General features: G+C 45.8%; 1 protein-coding gene across 1 annotated transcript in view; it reads left to right on the forward strand.

Moving 5' to 3' along the window:
- The first annotated feature begins 5583 nt into the window (after window positions 1–5583).
- LOC102197230 (carbohydrate sulfotransferase 8-like) overlaps window positions 5584–16265 on the forward strand; it is a 44666-nt gene continuing 33984 nt past the window's right edge. The window contains exon 1 of the mRNA XM_005745157.2: window positions 5584–5988. The gene's annotated coding sequence lies outside the window, so the exon portion shown is untranslated. The remainder of the gene's footprint in view (window positions 5989–16265) is intronic.

The raw sequence follows: 16265 nt of genomic DNA on the forward strand, positions 1-16265 counted from the left end.
ATAGCATCAAAACTCACATGTTTTATGTAACTAAAGTGTGTAATCATGTGGGCTACAGACAATAATTAAGTTATCGACTATATTTATATGAAAAACGTGCATACTTACTGCATTTGAATCATGTAACCATATGTAACCACCTGCATGAGTGTTTGGGGGGAAAAGGCTTTGATTTTGCCACCATAACAAAATTTCTCTAGATCCGCCCCTGCTGGTCGGAGGTTTGTTCGGTCCACTCCGTGCCAATGCAGATGTCGAAGAGGAGGGGATTTTGCAGAACTCTTCTCAAGAGATCCCACAAGAAGAACCAACCAGGAGTCCACCGGGTCCGAAGCACACAACGGCACCAAGAGTCACGGACAGGATCGACCAATGGCGCAAAGCTCATGGGGAAAACAAGAAATCCAGATTCTCAGATTGAAGAGGCGTCCTCCACGGTTACCCTGTCTTCTGCGTCGCTTCCACAAAGCTGGTGGCAGTGGAACGCCAGTGCGGTGGTGTTACTTACAATCAGGGAGGCAGAAAGCCTTGGTTGTTGTTTCCAAACTGAGCTAAAGTCTCACAGCTGAACTGAACCTTAGTACGAGGAAGTCAGGAAATACATTCAGGGATATGGTTCCACTGAAAACTGTTTTAGAAATTATGACAGTTTTAGTTTTTAGGTTTTTTTTTTTTCAATTCATTGTTCTTCCTGTAAATCTACATTTTAAAATAATGAAATTCAAAAATAAGACTGAAAGTTTCTGTCAGGATTTTTTAGATTATAAAAAAAAGTCAAACTTCGTTTTTTGACATTTTATCCAAAGTTTTGATCTAAAAGTCCTACAGAAAATTTGTGTTTTTAACAAATTTACAGACGTCTAACATTTGTAAATGTACTTACATTGCTGTGAAGAGGCCATGTTTGTCTTTGTCAGGCAGCTGAGCTGTGATGGATCAGTGTGAACTTTACTGATGGTTTCAGTTTCACCTCCACCCTATTATAAGCTGTCTCTGGTCCCCTCCCTTTATTGTATATTTATTGTATATACACCCTTATATTGTATATTGTATAGCTTTCTTGTTATATGTAAAATTGTATTTTATTTTTTTTTTTTTTTTACTTTAAAATATTTTACTTGCATTTTTAATCACTCTTATATTTAAATGTTCATTTTCTATTTTATCTAGGGATTGAGAGTAACGAAGTTTCTATTCTCTGTATGTCCTGTACATGTGGCAGAATTGACAATAAAGTTGACTTTGACTTGACTTTGACTTTGACTTTAAGGTGGTGTCACAGAAGGACTCTGTGTGGATGTCACACTTTGCCTCATCTCTGCTGTATTAGGATGAATGAGATGAAAACTGTGCACCCAGTTTGTCCAGCCAACGGTTTTTGGAGAGGAAGCCTTTGGAAGATCAGTGTGGGCGCCTGAAGTGGGAATGCAAGTGTCGCCATTTTATCTGACGTTTTACTTTCAAATTTACACGCTGGTGAAATAAAATCATAATAGATGGAGACATATTCCAAAGATGCTGCAGCACCAGTGTTTTACCTGCTCGCCATGAACACCTGACATGTCAGCACTTTGTGCTGATGGCAGCTGAAAACTGTACGATCTAAACAGTGTGTTGTGTTATACTTTTAAAAATATCTAAAATAACTGTCTCATGCTAAAGTAATCTATGTTTTCTTATTGCATTAAGGTAGGGGTGGCGATATATCGAATATGCTCCATGTATGCCGAGGTTTCCCACGTACGATGGTTAAAATGACTTTATCCTCACCGATAAGTACAAATTGCCACAGAAATATTAAGCTGTCTTTTAATTCACCGAGAGTCATGTTTCTCCCACACGCTGCAAATGAATCATTACCCATGTGGAAAAGAAATAGAAAAGACTTGCATCAGACGTGGCCTACTTCATATAGTGAGTCATATCAGGCTTATTATAAAGTGGCCACTTTCTCATCACTTTCATATATTGTTTTAGTAAGTATCCAAAACATACAAGTTTCATTTATATAATTTTTCTAGGGGTCTTGTATCTGTTTTCACTCTTGTATGCTTTTCATACAAGTTTCACACGAGACAGATACAAACTTTATAAGATTTAGATCTTTTCCATATGGGAGACCCCTCCCAACTGGAAAACTTTCTACCTGCACAGAGCACGTGTGTTTATATCCTACCAGAGTGGTAAAAATATGGTGACAGCGGGAGTTTCAGACTCGCTGTCAAACAAAACGCTGCTAAAGGCTAAAGGACCTGTGCTACTGTACCACCCACTGCAAAGTTAAGAGTGTTTTAAACTCATCACGTGAACGTCTCCACACACCTGTGACTGCTCAGCTGGTTTTATAGTCACTGCCTAGACTTTTGTTTCTGTAATTTGACGTCATCACATTTGTATTTTATAGTATTTATATGTTATAAGCACAAAAAGCACCTTTGTAACTTCAGCTGTTTTATTTCGTCTCGTGTGTTTGTCAAAGGTCGACAGACGTGCTGTCTGCTCTGTGTGTGTTTTTAAATTCATTCAGACTTTTTGTATTTAAAGTAGAAAAAATATTGAATGGTCACTATACTATACCAGTGCAACTTTAGGCACTATGTGGTTGAAAATAACATTTGTTTTTGGAGGTTATTTAAACATATGGTGACACATGTCGCTGCTTCTGCTGCTGCCAGGAGAGCAAGCAAGCTGGATGAAGAAGCCTGGGGGTGGATGTTGCAGTGCTACTCAGGGCCGTTAGGATCCCAGTGTCTGTCCCACTCTGAGTTTTAATTTGATCCTTTTATTCTGAAGGATCCCGCATCAGGTGGAAGCACTCCACTTCCTTCAGAAGCCTATGACAGACGTTTTAGTGTGGCGAGCCTCCTTAGCTGATGCTACCACAGAGTAACAGGTGGGGTGGCAGGGGCCTTCCACCGGGAGATGATGAGCTTACCCCCCAGCATCAGTGCAGTCTGCACCCACTCAGTGGCTTTAGGTGGAAGATGTTTAGAGCAAAACTCAGAGGACTCAATGGGCAGCCGTGTCTCGTACCTTCAGAGTCCGTGATGGACTGTGATGACACGATGCGTTAGTATTCAGAGCCCCATTTATTCCCACTCGTTGTGATGTGTCAGTTAAAAAGTGTCAAATCCAGCCCACCAGGTTTTCCTGATTTCAGACTAAGAGTCTGTTGATTAAAATCTGGGGCTGTGTTGTATTAGAAGCAGAGATAAGATAAGATAAGATAACCTTTATTAGTCCCACACGTGGGAAATTTGTTTTGTCACAGCAGGAAGTGGACAGTGCAAAAGTTATGAGGCAAAAATTAGGATACAATAAGAATAAATACAGTACACAGCTGTACAGGATAGAATAAATAAAATACTATATACAGTAGAATAAAATAAAATAAATATACAATAAGATAAAAATAGAATACAAATACAAATGCTATATACAACTGAGTAAAAATACAACGATGACAGAAAGGATTATTGCACTTAGTGTTATTGCACATGTATGGATGTGTGTGTTTGATCAGTTAAAGTCTTTGTTGTGGAGTCTGACAGCAGTGGGGAGGAAAGACCTGCGAAATCTCTCCGTCCCACACCGTGGGTGCCGCAGTCTCCCACTGAAGGAGCTGCTCAGTGCTGTCACAGTCTGCTACATAGTCCCTTTACTCTCCCCATGTTTGAGCCTCAGATTCGGTACAGTCAAACACGTGTCCTCCACTCCTCTGATGGGGGTCTGTGCAAACTGCATTGGACTCAGCTGATGTCCAGTCTCTTCCATAATCACATTTCTGATGAGTTTTTCAAAGACTTCACGACTGGGGTGAGCGTGACAGGCCATTAACTGTATGAAACTCATCGCTGAGTTCAATGATAAAGTGCTGAGTGTGTTTCAGTTTCTGCTGCTGATGTTCCTGCTCTGAGACTTGGATGGATGACCCATGATGAGCAGGAGCTGTGAGCTGGACACAGGCGGTGTTTCACGGAGCTCCTCGCTGTCGTGGAGACACAGCGAGTGATACGATGCTGTCAGCGGAGCTTCATCATCATCAGGATGAAGCACAGAAGCTCTCTGCTTCCTCCTGCAGCTCACAGCCGCTCACAAAGATCAATGAGTGCCTCCACAAAGGAGCAGGACGTCTGTCACCTCCAATCTACATCCTGGATTTAATAAAACACCAGCAGGGGGCGCCACAGGACAGGCTGGACATGCACGATAGGACAGCAGAGTGAGCGTGAGGGAAGTCACTTGTGTCTCTGTAAACTCAAACTCTGACTCTAAAGGCCTCAGAGGTCAGAGGTCACAGCTCAGAGCTGGCTGTAAACACCTCACACCTGGGAGGTTAGAGGTCACAGGTCGAGGCACCGCAGCCTAAAAATAAGCACAGCTGAGCTGGGTCTGCCCTGGCACCTCCACCCAGGAGGAAGCTGCACGTCAGCTGGGAGGTGCTGAGGAGGCATCGTGGTTAAACTGAATAACCTTAAATATCACTGAAAGGATAGAAAGCGACTCACAGCAGGCAAAACTAAACACGCTCTCCTCTCAGGGCGGGGCTCCCGGGGTCAGCCTCTGTGACATCGAGGTCCTGCTGCTGCTCTCGTGTCTCGTAAACAGGTCACATGACCTCCGCACCTGAGACAGATCACAGGTAAAGGTGGACTCGGTCCTGTTGTGCAGCTTGTTCCTTTGTCTTTCCGGTTTCTTGGAATATACACATTCACACACCGAGTCAGCAGGCAGCGCTGAGGCGGAGGTCCCCAGAGAGGAGGAGGAAGAGAGCTGGTAAACAGCAAGGACAGGAGGAGCAGGGGAGAGGAGGAGGTGCGCGCACACACACACACACACACACACACACACACACACACACACACACACACACACACACGGCTGCTCTACAGTCAATTTAACAATAATAAGAGTCTCTGCTTCCTGTCCTGCTGGTAAATAAAAGCATCATAAACCTGCTCAGATCTTCATTGATTTTTCTAAAGTGTTATTTTTGTCACAGACACCTGCACACAGTCACGCTACAGAGAAAAAAACCGAGCGAGCTAAAGGAGGGAGCAGCTTTTTCACGTGTCTTCATGAATAACTGTAAACCTGTTGTTTTATTGACTGTATTTGTGCTCTGTTACAAACACTGGAACACCGTGCAGTACAATAACACTGGGCTCACATTAATGTGCTGAGCATCAATGACATAACTGTTCATGTGTCATTGCATAAAATTCTCTTACTGTGTGTGACTGCACAGATGGACACAGAAATGTCAAAGCTAACATTCAGTTTGTTGTTTTCACGCGGTTTAAATGGACCTCCAGCTGTAACAGCTGAACTCATTAAAACGAAATGAATTTTTCAAACAGGACGCTCTCCTGTCTCCTAACTCACGGTTAGGATTAGACGAAACAATAAAAACTAAGCAGAAGCACAAACACAGATCTGCCGAGCAGCAGTTTTAACTGTTATAATAAAATCAATCCTAACAGTTAAATCTGTGACGTCACTCTGGTGTGTGTCTGCGTTACATCAGATTCACCTCTGCAGCCCTGACCATCGCGGGCTTTTATTTTGAGGATTTGGCGAATGCGGGCTTTTATTGTGGTGGTCTGACCAAACTTCCTCCGTGTCTCCCGGAGCTTGCCGGTCGGGCTCCGCCGCCCTGCCCTCCCGTTCACAGTACACTCTCAGTCCAGTCCTTCAGCTCCGGGGCCGCTAACGAACTCAGCCCGCGGACACCGCAGCTCACCGGCAGCTCTGCGCCCGTTAGAGCGTTTACTGAGTACCGGAGGAGGAGGGGCGCCCGCAGACTTTCCGACGGAACAGAACTCCGCGGACTGCGTCCATGCTGAGCCGCACACAGGTGAGCGCCGGCGGAGCGAGGACCGGGGGCAGCGGGCGCACTTTCAGTCGGTACTCCGGTGATACTGTGACGTAGACCGGACAGCCCGACGGCGAGCGGCGGGGTTCGCGGAGCAGCTGAAAGTAAAGCAGGTGTGTTTGGAGTGCTTTCGTCATTAACACTGACTCCGCCCCCCCGTTAACGCAGATTAAACCGCGTTTTTTTGAGCAAGTGAAAGGTTACGGACAGGGGCGGATACAGAGAAACGGGGCCCGGGGCACAGGTAAGGAAAAAGCCCCCCCTCCTTTTGCTGGTTTTAAACGGGGCAGCTAATTGGATAGCCGTGTTTGATGATCAGCTTGTAGTTTGTGCTCGAGCGGCCCTGATTGGTGGACGTTTCTCACATTATTTGACACCTGGAACTGTTATTGTGGCGCTCTGTTTGCTGCTTCCTGACTAGGTTTCACCTAAAGAAGGACCAGAAATCCAAACTTTTACTTTTACTGAAGCGTGAAAAACATTTCCGATAAAGAAATCAAAAGAACACAGACTCTCTTGTTTCTGTTCATTTATTTTATGTCATCCAGATGTTACATTTTTTGCTCCTCTAATTGATTCCAGTTTATTTCTTTGTGTTTTTGTTTGCTTTGTTGATATTTGTTTAATCATGACAACAAAATGATTAAAGTTGATCAGATGCTGATGGGGAAACAGAACTGATCTCTCGTGTACTCGTCTGAGCGTCTGACGTCAGTCGCAGGGGGGCGGTGCCGGGGTGTCGGTTGATGTCGCGGTGTCTGTTTCTGTGATGTCAGTGGCAGAATGAGCGCGTGCGGAGTTGCTGAAAACAAAGATGGAGATGTTTGCCGTGTGGATCCTCAGCAGCTGATCAAAGAGAAAGAGCGGCGCCTGATCTTCAGGGTGCAATATCAGCTGTGGGCGGAGCCTGCACAGGTCTCAGATCCACCTGTCAAGCTGACGGAGGAGCAGGACGGCTGCTTCTTCTCCTTTGTCAGCAGCAGTTGAATGAAAAGCTGCGATCGCGCTGAATAATTTCTCTCCTCGTGTCTAAAAATAGCCACCCGGCTGCTCCACCTGCACACGGAGCTCTGCTGCACCTACGACGACCCTCGGAGTCACCTGACCTCGGCCGTAACAAACTGAACCAAAATAAACCGGAGCGACGGCGAGGCTGAAATAAACCCGAGCACCTCAGAGCAGGCGGAGGGAGCGCTGTGATTTATCGTTCATAAACACGACCTCGAGTCTGATCTGTGTGGGTTTAGGACGAGTCACAGATCAAACTGAGGTTTTCCCCGATCGATCATTTTATAGATGTTACCTGTTAACGCTCGCCATCTGACCGCTCGGTTCAGGGAGTGCTGCTGCTGGCTGTGTTTGTTTCTCCAGCCCGGTGCGTCCCACCCTGAGCTTTCATCTGCTGGATTTCGGTGACAGCTGGATGGCGATATACGATATATATCTCGATATTTATTTTTAAGCCATAAAGTAAGAACAAACAGAGTTCTTAGTCACAGCTGTGTCCCAGATGTCACACAGGCACTTTTATTAACACACAGCGCAGATGTACAAGAAACAATTACTCAGAAATAAATTATCAGCATTTATTAAATAATCATGCTCCATAAATAAAAGAAAACAATGTTGTTTTGTGCATAACAAAGAGCTCACAACTGTGCAGTCAAAATGTAAACTAACAGACGCTGAGCACAACAACAAGCAGCTGCTCTGTTCTTAACTTCTACTGCGTGACCGACAGCCTGGAGTTTGAAATCCTCTTCGTAACCGCGTCTCTGACCAGGAGCCGTTTATGGTCCTTATACGCACACAGTACGGTGATATTACGCTGAAGCACAGTACGTATCACTCCGCGAGGCTCCAGACTACGGCAGCCGTAACGCGGTGCGGCTCCGTAGCAAAGTCGTACTCAAACATTTTTAGTCAGATTTTTAGTCAGTCACACACACACACACACAGATTGTGTGTGTGTGTGTGTGTGTGTGTGTGTGTGTGTGTGTGTGTTGGATAAACTGACAGTGTGGTACCAGGTTCGTGGTGGTTAATCTGGAGGCGGGTCTGAGCGCTGCTTTGCTGCAGTTTCCTTTGAAGTGGAGCAGGACGTGTTTGTGCGTTCCTCCGACAGAAGCAGTCGTATCGTGTGTCGACTCGTTTCAGCTGCACTTTCACCGTGTGAGGATTCAATTACCATAAGCACCTTTAATCTGAGCCGACGGCCTCACCGAGGAAACTCGATCCCTCCTGCTAACGAGGAGAGCCGCGCTGCAGGATGCTGAGGCTCTTCTTCCAGGCTGCCGGCATGAATAACACATCGGAGAGGGACACCTCCGCCCCTGCAGAGCGCCTCCATCGGTCTCTGCAGGGGCACAGGGTCCTGAACAGTCATCTCCTAACCACAGGCAGCACCGAGCTTCACCGGAGAGCTTTCAGACCAACACCTACACCACCCACAGCTGAGGGTGGTGTGAGAGTCTCACGTTTATCAATGTTAAACTGATTAATCTATTTTAGAAAGTATGGAAACATCTGTCCATCGTCCCATGTTCACACCGTCCAGCTGTTTCCGGTCCGAGCGTCTGATTGGATGAAGCTCTCTGCAGCGGGTCCCCGCGTCTTTCTTTAAAATAAAACTGTAGCGTTCGTGCTCGACCTCTCCAGCTCTTCGTCAGCTCGGTTCACCTGCAGCTCATCTGTCATGTGATGGGGTTTCTCCGCCCATCGGAGTCAAGTCATCTTTATTTATATAGCACATTCAAAAGACATCAAGTGTCGGCCAAAGTGCTGAACAGAGGGATGATATAATAAAAAGAATTAAAATAGATGAGATGAAAACATTATAGAAACATTGTAAGACATCCATATATGTTTGTAAAAAATGTGTACATGCATATATGCAAATACATATACAAAAATGTACACAAGCACACACAAGCACATGTGAACATAAAATACATGCAAACATTACCCAATGAGATAAAAGACCAGAATCGCAGAATAAAAGAGGTGTCAGAGAGAGCCTTGGAAAATAGGAAGGGCTTCAGATTCGATTTGAAGACTTCCAAGGATGAAGAGGATTTACTGAAAGGGGGACGGCTGTTCTAGAGTCTCGGCGGCAATGGAGAAAGCCCTGTCCCCTCTAGATTTGAACTGGGAGCGTGGAACTGATAACAGCATCTGACTGGAGGAGCGCAGAGATCGAGTGGGTCGGTGCAAGCTAAGAAGATCTGAAATGTAACCTGTAGCCAAACCATGGAGAGCTTTAAAAACAAATAATAAAACCTTAAAATCGATTCTATATTTAACTGGTAGTCAATGTAGAGATGCGAGTATCGCAGTAATAGTCTCTGTTTCTGGTACCCGTCAGGAGCCTTGCGGCTGCATTTTGAACAAGTTGCAGGCGGGACAGGCTTGAGTGACAGATGCCTAAATAGAGAGAGTTACAGTAGTCAAGACGGGACGATAGGAAAGCATGAAACCAAGATTTTTTACGTGGGGATGTACACGAGCTGATAATGGGCCCAAATCGTTTCTTATGAGACTAACAGAGTCCTGCTTACCGAAGATTATCATGTCGGTTTTGTCGTGATTTAGTTTGAGAAAGTTCAGAGACATCCAGCAATGTATGTCGCTAAGACACTCTGAGACTTTCTGCAGCGTACTGTCAGCACCTGGTTTTAGAGAGAGGTAGAAATGTGCATCGTCTGCATCGGAGTGACAGGAGATCTGGTGTTTCTGAAAAATGGAGCCTAATGCGAGCATGTATAAGGAGAACAAGGCCGGGCCCAGAATAGAGCCCTGAGGTATTCCACAGGTGAGAGTAGCTGGGAGGAGTATTTGTTACCCAGCATCACAGAGTAGGATCTGCGCTCCAGGTAAGAGGCAAACCATGTTAGAGCAGAGCCTCGAATGCAGACACGTCTTTAGACGGTGTAACAGGATTGTGTGGTCGACAGTGTCAAAGGCTGCGCTCAGGTCTAGAAGGATGACAACTGTGCTTTTTCCAGAGTCACCAGCTAGAAGCACATCATTGAACACCTTCAGTAGAGACTCTGCTGTGCAAGGCTCTGAAACCACACTGATATTTGTCCAGAATATTAGTGTGTCTAAGAATGAGGAAAGTTGGTGGAGGACGACTTTCTCAAGAACCTTAGAAAACAATGGCAGCTTAGAGATTGGTCTGAAAATACCAAGAACTGACGGGTCTGAACCAGGTTTTTTAGAAGCGGCTGAACAACAGCTTGTTTAAACGAATGAGGAACAGTTCCATTTGAGATGCTGCTATTTACAATAGCGAGGATGTTAGGGCCGACTGTCTTCAGCACATCTCTGAGAAATGGTGTAGGTAACACATCCAAGGGGCACGTAGTTGGTTTCATGTGCATTATTATATCAGTGAGATGGGATAATGAAACTGGTTTAAATTCGGAGAAAAGGAATGAACATGCAGATGGTTCAGAGGGGTCTTGGGATGGGAGCGGGATATGTGCTCGGATATCATCAATGTTTTCAGTAAAGAACTTTCGTGTGAGGCCGTCTCAGATATGGCTGCAGTGGCGCAGGACAGAGTTGATTGTGTTGAATAGAACTTTAGAATTACCAGAGATTATCTTGGAGAAATAATTTGCTCTTTCTACCTTGATGGTGCGCTGATAGTTATTTAGACAATCTCTAAATACTTGGTAAGAAACGCAGAGCTTATCGTGCTTCCATTTTCGTTCTGCTTTCCTGCCTGACGGCACGAGTGCTGAAATGCTGTAAACATCAGCAGCAGTGTTCGTTTCTCACAGGCTGGTGTCCGCACACCTGTGCAGGTGTTTAAGCACTGCTTCATTTCACTGCTCTGATTATTAGCTCAGAGCTAACATCTTAGCCTATTGCTAACACAATGAAATATAAGGACGAAGGTGGAGGTTTGTTCTCACCCTGTTTTTAAGTGTTGATTTTATGTTAAAGGTGGAGGTGAGGAGCTGGGTAAGGTTTTCTCCTCAGTGTGTTTTGCTTGTTTGTGTATCTGAAGCACTTTTGACCACCTGTCTGCTCCACCTGTCCTCTCCACCTGCCCGTGTGTCGGACAGGGCTCTGTGGGTCTGAATGAGTCCTTTGTGTGGAAAGTTTGAGCCGGTCATCAGAGGTCATTCTAGTTAATAATTCGCTCTAACTGGCGGGTGAGAAACCGCCTCCAGATATCGGGGGCGGCGGTCTCTGGATCGCCAGTGATTAAGAGTAGCTGTGCAGCCGGCGGGCTCAGAGGATTAGTGACATTAATGATGAGAACAAAGCGACGCTGCTGCTCAGCAGCTTGTTTAGTTCTGCCTTTCAGCGTGTTTCATTATTCATTTGGCTCGCTGGAGCCAGACTGCTGTGACCCACTGCTGTGGGAATGAGCCGGGCTTGTATGGATTTATTTAGACTCAGAAACACCCCAGAGAATTAACCTGGGACAGCTTAAAGCCACGATCACACATTTATAGGAGCTCCACCTCCAGCTTCTTCTGTCTGCTCCACTTGCAGCAGGAAAAAAGCCTCCAAAAAGTCCCTGTGCTGGTAGCTGTTTAATCAAGTTAGAAACTCGGGGAAAGTATTTATCCATCACCAACAGACCCACTGGTTTAAAGTCCAAATGACCAACTCCAGGTTTGAGAGAGCAGTCCCATCTCCAAGTACACGGCCCAAACCACATCCAAAACCAGTTCAGTATCTGGGTCAATGTCCAGCTACAGGTCCAAAGTCCAAAACAAGATTTAAAGCAGAGAACTAAACTAGCCCCAAAGTCCAGGATCGGGTCTGACTCCAGGACAACCGACAAAACCAAGACTAGGTCTGAGACCGGGTCCGACTGAGACCGGGTCCGACTGAGACCGGGTCCGACTGAGACCAGGTCTAGATCAGGTCTGACTCCAGATTGAAAGCAAACACAAAAACTGGCTCCAGCAGTCGCCCCATGCCCCGGGTCCCACACCAGTCCACAGCTCTGGGCGTGGGTTGGTGTGCTAGTATGATGGAGAGGTGCCTCTCTTCTGATAACCTACAACTTTTACTCATCATATAAATATTGACATTTATCGCGTGACCTGATCAGCTCGTCCGAGTTCAGGAGAGGCACGGAGAGAACGTAGGGAACAGATGGAAAAGGTGACGATAAGCCGGAGTGACCTCACACTTAACGCAGGACCTCCACCCTGCTGTCCACCTCGTGCTGCAGCTTGCGGATAAACGTGAACGGAGGTGGAGATTTCCGTATATGTTATCCCATAAGATTAGAGTCCCATAACGGAATGACAGGGATTAATCTTCCTAGCTCGCGTCGAGGGGACCACACAAGCCCTTTATTGTGCCGGAGGAGGTGGCTTATCAACTCATCGGATTTGCAGATTATATTCGTGATTATGTTTATTTCATATTTCCGTGCAGTCGTCCGTAAGGACGGACAGAGTATTTCAGCTGAGGTGATTCAAAGATCAGAAAGCTGCATCGCCACATATGCTCCTGTCAGAGGCGCAGTTTGACATTTCTCATTAAATGCTTTCTTAAAGTAAAAGATGTCCATGGGGACATGTGTTTCTTTTTCAGGGAGTAAAAGTCGGAGAGATCCAAGAAAATTACATTTTTATTCCTGGCTAAATGATGGAAACATGAATTAGATTTTGAATTCTGGATTTAACAGGAAGCCAAAACAGGAGAAATCTGCTCTCTTTCTAGTCCCTGTCAGGACTCTTGCTGCAGCATTTTGGATCAGCTGAAGGCTTTTCAGGGAGTTTTTAGGACTTCCTGATAATAATGAATTACAGTCGTCCAGCCTGGAAGTAATAAATGCATGAACTAGTTTTTCAGCGTCACTCTGAGACAGGATATTTCTAACTTTAGAGATGTTGCACAAATGGAAGAACGCAGTCTTACATATTTGTTTAATATGTGCGTTGAAGGACATGTCCTGGTCAAAAATGACTCCAAGGTTCCTCACAGCGTTACTGGAGGCCAAGGTAATGCCATCCAGAGTAAGAATCTGGTTAGATACCATATTTCTAAGCTTTTCAGGGCCGAGTACAATAACCTCAGTTTGATCTGAATTAAGAAGCAGAAAGTTAGCGGCCATCCAGGTCTTTATGTCTTTAAGACATTCCTGCAGTTTAACTCATTGGTGTGTGTTATCTGGCTTCATGGACAGATAGAGCTGGGTGTCATCTGCATAGCAGTGAAAATGTATGCTATGTCTTCTAATGATGCTGCCTAAGGGAAGCATGTATAATGTAAACAGAATTGGTCCTAGCACTGAACCCTGTGGAACTCCATAATTAACCTCAGTGTGCTCCCATTAAACGAGGTGTTTGAATCCTTTTCATCTCCTCCTTCAGTCGGACAGTGTCAGAGGAACAGGTGACCCAGAGTAAAATGGTGAGACTAAGATAAGTGCTGCAGAAGAACAAAGCAGTGTTATGTCAGCTGACATGGTAAATTATTTCTGAGACTTCAAACTGGACCCACCTGCTCAGCTCGGTCCCACAGTCTGATGAGACACTGAGTATATGAAGTGTTTGTTTTACTGAATGTTCACTGTGATAAACATACAAACAGGTCAGACCATCGTCAGTTACCATGGTGATCTGTCTGCGTTAAACACTGTCAGTTAATCTCGTTTCGTGGTGACACCCGCTGTGCCGAAAACAGCGGACGGAGTCGAGAAGGCAGGAAGTAGAAAACTGATTTGGGCCGCGAGGATAATCAGTTAACGTCCACGTACGCGGCAGCGGCACAGAAACTCCTGCTGTGTGTCGAGCGCTGTGCTGCTGCTGAGTGTGAGGAGCTGAACTCAGAGATCAGGGAAGCACAGTGGAAAGTCCACAGTATCAAACAAGCTGCAGAAACGCCACTCGTGCCTCCGCTCGCTTTCCAGCTCGGTCACCTTCATTTCAGGGGCAGCGTGGGACTCTTTGTCCCCGAGCTCTGGCTCGTTTCTCAGCCCGCACGCCGTCCTTGGCCTCATCCTGAACTCTGAACAATTGGCACTAAACGGTCTGAGCGAGCTGCTGCAGCCTCGCTCACGCAGCCCATTTTCTGTCTTTGTATCTGCACACAAAGCAGAGCGAAAGACCGACTGTAACCGTGATGATGGAGGCTGTGTCAGCGTCTGTGGTGCAGCTACACAGAGGTGGAATTTCTCGGTGAGCTGCTTACTGTTAAAAATGAGTCCTTTATCGGCTTTCTTTGCCCACCTGGGCAGCCGCCGCCTGCACAAGCTCTCATTTTATGTACCAAATGTACATAAGTGTTCAGGCTGCTGTCTCATTAGCTTTGACTTCAACCAAACCGGCGTGTGAACACGTCCTGCAGGTACGAGGCTGCTGAATGATTCCTGTAGGAACCATGTGAATAACTCAGGATACTCTCCCGGTCCTGCTGGAGAGCACCGCAACGACAAAGTCAGCACATGTATTTGTTCTTAAAACACTTTACTTTCAGATACTAGGAGAACAAAAGTTTGAAGAAAAGTGAGGAAATCTTCTGCAAACATGTTCCTGTAACTTTCAGCTGTTGGTGGGACTCGTCCTGCAGCTGTGGAGGAGCCCAGACCAGCAGACTCGGTGCTTGTACTGTGTCACACTTTATTCATATTTTCTCTGTAGTTTCTCCCTCAGTGCAGTTAGCGTGAGTTCTCCTGTTGCAGTTTACCCTGATTGTTTGCTCTCGTTTGTTCCGTGGTTTCCTTCAGCGTGTCAATAATCTGTGAGCGCTGCAGTCATAATATTGACGCAGCTCAAAACGTCTGCGGCGGTTCGATGACAGCGGGCGTTTCCTGTTTCAGAGTGTTGATGATGTCGCTGAGGGAGGTGTGATTGTGGTGTACGGCGTGGAGCTCTGACATCACACTGCAGGGTATCCATCTCCTGCCGTCATGTTAATCCGGGCGCGGCAGGATTGAAGCGTCCTTGCCGAGCGGTCAGCTGGAGGCCCAGAGTTTGACTCGACAAGGACGTGAGGAGGGGTCGTCCTCTCGACTCTTCGTTGTGACTCGTTCCTCTGAGTTTCCTGCCGTGTTCTTGGTTTTCTGACTAAATGAATCTTCAGTTGGGACTGCGACCTGTTTGGGGGAAAATACTCAGAAACCTGATTATTTGTTCTCAGTATTTCATGCTTCATTAGATGCAGCCTGATGGTTTTTCTTTAATCCTGCCAACAAACACTCAAACCAGCCTGGCTGGATTCTTTCTGCACGCAGCGTCTTGTTCTCAGACGCCCTGTTTTATTTAAATGCAGGCTGTTTATCCTCGTTTCAGCAGAATGAGCTGCTGCAGCGTGATGCTATAAATCATCAGCCACTCGTCGCTAATAGAAACCTTAATAACACATTTATTATTATTAGAGGAACAAAAGTTTCTGCTGTAAAACTTCAGAAAACAGAACAAAGCGTCTCAGCGGTGATCTCAGACGTCGAGGTCGATCCGCCTGCGGCTGAAAACCGTCCTTATCGCAAACGGATCACAGCCACTGCTTTGAGAGCGATGATAAAATCAACGTGGTGCTCTTCGTTTCCTTTGTTATAAATCAGACTGTTGGAGAGGGGAGTGATTCACTCGCCATTCACTCTCCGAGCTGCGGCGAAACTGTGAAAACCGACACCTTCAAAGTAAAAGCTGTGCTGCACTGCTTAAACCAACATATTTCCAAAGGCAAGACTTTTACTTTGACGGTCTCTGTTTCTGGTTACGAGGTTTTGGTGCAGCTCCACCAACCGACCACTTGATGAGTACATGCTTCCCTAGGAACGGTTGCCAGGCAGTCACCTGTGTAACTGAGGCCTCAGTTCAGTATTAAGATTTACCGTGGTAACCGTTTCCATGGTGACGATAGCACACTACAGAGCCGTGCCTTAAACAAAACATTGACGCAAAAAATTTGTCAAATTTTTCCTAATTAAATTATTCGAAATACTCAGTCAATTGTTGCAGCCCTTCTGTGATTTGATATAATATAGTTTAATACAGTGTTTCCCAACCACTGGGCCACGGGACCGGCTTTTAAGGTGTCGCAGGTAAATACAACAAAATAAAACCAGTAGAACAATGACATTCTCTTCCACTAGAGGGCAGTACAACTACCTGCTCTAATTCAGTGGGTCGCCAACTGCCAGTAAGACAGAAGACGACGACGAAGAAAGGACAATAGTCAGAAAAGTAGTCAGTGTGACCTGGTCCTGGAGGAAACTCCGACCCAGGTGAAGGCCCAGCATGAGCAGTGGTCAGAAGGAAGCAAAAAAGGTAAACTGGGGACCAGTGTTGGGACTAACGCGTTATTAAGTAACGCGTTACAGTAACTACGTTATTATTGTGGTAACGAGCACGGTAACTAGTTATTATGCCAAAACCAGGAGCGCGTTAGTCGTTACTGGGATTTA

Source organism: Pundamilia nyererei, unplaced genomic scaffold (assembly GCF_000239375.1).
Source record: "Pundamilia nyererei isolate P.nyererei 1_Seehausen unplaced genomic scaffold, PunNye1.0 scaffold00154, whole genome shotgun sequence".
In the NCBI taxonomy this organism is placed as follows: Eukaryota; Metazoa; Chordata; class Actinopteri; order Cichliformes; family Cichlidae; genus Pundamilia; species Pundamilia nyererei.